Source organism: Schistocerca cancellata, chromosome 1, assembly GCF_023864275.1.
Source record: "Schistocerca cancellata isolate TAMUIC-IGC-003103 chromosome 1, iqSchCanc2.1, whole genome shotgun sequence".
In the NCBI taxonomy this organism is placed as follows: domain Eukaryota; kingdom Metazoa; phylum Arthropoda; class Insecta; order Orthoptera; family Acrididae; genus Schistocerca; species Schistocerca cancellata.
Window position 1 is genome coordinate 1,134,789,979 of NC_064626.1, and position 3,597 is coordinate 1,134,793,575.

The 3,597-nt window shown below is 44.8% G+C and overlaps 1 non-coding gene across 1 annotated transcript; it reads right to left on the reverse strand.

Moving 5' to 3' along the window:
- Window positions 1–1,829: 1,829 nt before the first annotated feature.
- On the reverse strand, window positions 1,830–1,913 carry Trnas-gga (transfer RNA serine (anticodon GGA)). The gene is given in 2 exon segments: window positions 1,830–1,864; window positions 1,874–1,913. It is a non-coding gene; the product is annotated as a tRNA-Ser (tRNA).
- Window positions 1,914–3,597: the final 1,684 nt, after the last annotated feature.

A 3,597-nucleotide genomic window follows, 5' to 3' on the forward strand; every position in this document is an offset into this window, starting at 1 on the left:
GCACCCGTTGAAGAAACGTTGGATCATCTTGTAGGCGCTGCAGAGCAAAGCCGGCAACTACTCACGTGAACATTAACCAAAGATTGCAGTGCCTTCATGGAAAAATGTCTGAGGTTGCCTACTGAACCATGATTGTACCCAGGTGTGCACCTTTTCGTCCGAAGCAATTCGACGGCCACAAATGTCTTTCTTCAGGGCTCCACACTTAACGGAATCCACACCGGAGAGTGCTTGATGTAATGAGAGGTGAAACGGGTGAAATCTATGCCGGTGCAATATGCGTAGAACACTTCTCTGATTTATACCACATTCCGAGGCGATACGTCGCTACGAAACAGTAGGGTCGTTATGCGCCAACGCTAGAGCTCCCTCTTCATGTACCTCGCCAGTTGCAGTTTTCTGCCTTGTCCTCTGTATGGCGTTCCATGGTCCAGATTCAAGTAGTTTCTTGCAAACACGTGCAAGCAGCTGGCGTGCAGGTCGCTCACGATCAGGATGCAGCTCTCCTTATCGCTTTATTGCTCTAACAGCATTTCTTCTGCTTTCACCATACACTAGAAGCATATCTAGCTTTTCCTCGTTGGTGTACATGTCTTCTCCAAGAAAATGTGACGGAAATGCGATATCTCATTACCCCAGCAGCACATTTATACCCTTCTTTCCAGCTTCCTCGTGCGTCACCTTGCGGCGTTATCGAGAAGCAGGAAAACAACGCCTTTCCTGTTAAGTTCCTCAGTGGTCAACAGGAAAGGTCGCACTGGTCAATGCCGCTTCGAAGGACGAACACGATATGAGAACACATCTGTGTCTCAAAAACTATTCGCCTAAATATTATGATATAGACATATTGAAACCGTCTTTTTAAGCCCATCATAATACGCTAAAATTTAACAAAGGATTCCAGTTTAAAAAAAAAAACAAAGATGGTCTCATATCTCTGTAACGAAAACTAGCACAAACATGAAATGTGATGTATTCAAGTAACCCCTGTCCCTGCAATTCACTGACCAAACGGCATCTTTGTATCTATTACGGTTGGGGAGATACAAGTGGTGTTACGACTTAGCTGCCTCACCCTGTATACCCTGTATACACAGGGTGAATCACCTAAAGCTTCCACTGCAAATATTGCGGTAATGGAAAGTGTTAGTAATGTGCGGGTTTCACAGATGGATTGGTACTCAGGAACTCGTACTGATAGCCAATCAGCAGATTGCTATAACACTTAAAAAGCGTATTTTTTGTGCAAACACACACCTTTTCTAAATGGAGCAATGCTTATTGACATTAACGAACTGAAGGTATGGTAAATTAGAACGTCAGTGCTATTTGTTGCAGGATTCTAGAGCAGGTCATCTACGAGATGTCGTATTTTGAAAAGTTCCCATACCGGCACTTCTACAGAACCTACGGTACGCACTCTACAGAATAAGTGCATACACTAGGTATGTGGATTCTGACCAATAACGAGACCATTGACCATCACAGGTTGTGTTCAGAATAACCACCAACAGCAGCAATACACGCATCCAGTCTAGTATGAAACACCTCCTGCACGCGTGCTAGCATTTCGGCACAGACGTCCGAGCAAGCTGCAATACCATGTCGTTGCGTATCATCTGGTGTAGTTGGCATGTCATAGACGGTGTCTTTCAGCTTTCCCCCTCAGTTAACAGTCTACAGGCGTCAAATCCAGGAAACGGGCCAGCCATGGTACAAAATGGTTCAAATGACTCTGAGCAATATGGGACTCAACTTCTGAGGTCATCAGTCCCCTAGAACTTAGAATTACTTAAACCTAACTAACCTAAGGACATCACACACGACCATGCCCGAGGCAGGATTCGAACCTGCGACCGCAGCGGTCGCGCGGTTCCAGACTGTAGCGCCTAGAACCGCTCGGCCACCCAGGCCGGCGCCATGGTACAGATCCTCTGCGTCCAATCCAACGATTTGGAAACAAATAGTGAAGACATTCTGACGTACTTCGTCACTAAGGGCCGGGCAGCCACCATGTTGGTTCATAGGTTCCTACTAGTGTGCAGAGGAACGTCTTCTAGCATCAGTGGGAGATGGTGTGTTAGAATGCTGCGATACTAGTGCGCGTTCAGTGTTCTCTGTATGAAAAACGGGCCTATGATCTGGTGGTTCACTATCCCACACCATACGTTTCCACTCCATGGACTCAGGCATTTCACCTGACGAAGCCAACGGGAATTGTCAACACACCAATAGTATATGCTTCGGCGGCTTACCTGGCCATGACTGGTAAACGTGGCTCATCACAAAACAAGATATATGATACATCTGGAGTATCCTGTCTTAACGCCTATGTACACAGGTTAACACGATTCTCGTAATCGTTTCCATGCTGCTCTTAATGGAGAAGATGTGACAGGGTTAGCTCTTATGTCGACGGAGAATGCGTAGAAGACTTACCTGCTTGTGCGGTTGAGCAGGGGCTGAAGAGTTACGAGGGCTATCCACAAAGTACATTACGTCTTGGAATTAAAAATAAATAAAGTATTGGAAATTTTTTTTATTATATACAGATGAAAGCCACACTTAAATACTACTTTTCTACATAGTTGCCATTTAAATTAAGGCACTTATCGTAGCGATGGACGAGCTTCGAAATTCCTTCGTCGTAAAATTCGGCCGCCTGCGCCTTCAACCACGTAATGACTGTCTTTTGGGACAGAAAAGGTGTGATTTTTGTAGATTTCCTGGAAAGAGGCACTACAATAAACTCTCAAAGGTATTGCCAAACTCTGCACAACCTCAGAAGTGCAATACAAAACAAGCGCAGGGGAAAGTTGGGCTCAAAGATCTTGCTGATTCACGACAACGCCCGGGCCCACACGGAAATGCCACTCGTTAAGTTCTCGAATCTTTTAAGTGGGAGGTGTTTCCTCATCCGCTGTACAGTCCCGATCTGGCACCGAGCGACTTCCACTTATTCCCAGCAATAATAAGTGGTTGGTTATGCAGCGTTTTGATGACGACGCACAGCTTCAAGAAGAGGTAACCACGTGGTTGAAGGCGCAGGCGGCCGAATTTTACGACGAAGGAAATTCCAAGCTCGTCCATCGCTACGATAAGTGCCTTAATTTAAATGGCAACTATGTAGAAAAGTAGTATTTAAGTGTGGCTTTCATCTGTATATAATAAAAAAAATTTCCAATACTTCATTTATTTTTAATTCCAAAACGTAATGTACTTTGTGGATAGCGCTCGTACAACAAATCATTCCTGTGCCAGATGGTATATTCTGATCTCTGTAGAAAAAACAGTAGATGTGTTAAGGCTGATCATGTTCTGTCGCTTTCTCGTATCTTTACTTTTTAGCGTTGAATAGAGCTTGGGCGGATGGGAGTACGTCCGTTTATTATTTAATAACAACCGTTCAGTGAAGAAGTAGGTGTAGAAAATTATTCTGGTCCCGTGGTAGCTTTTACTGTAGAGAAGGTGAAGGAGTTTAGCCGTTCTGCGAGGGCGAAGAAGGTGATAAGCGAAAATGGATTAATTCCTGGCTGGCTTGGTCAGTGCCAAAATGGCCGCTTGCGCGGTACGCAAAAATTAAGCGAGTGTAAGTCT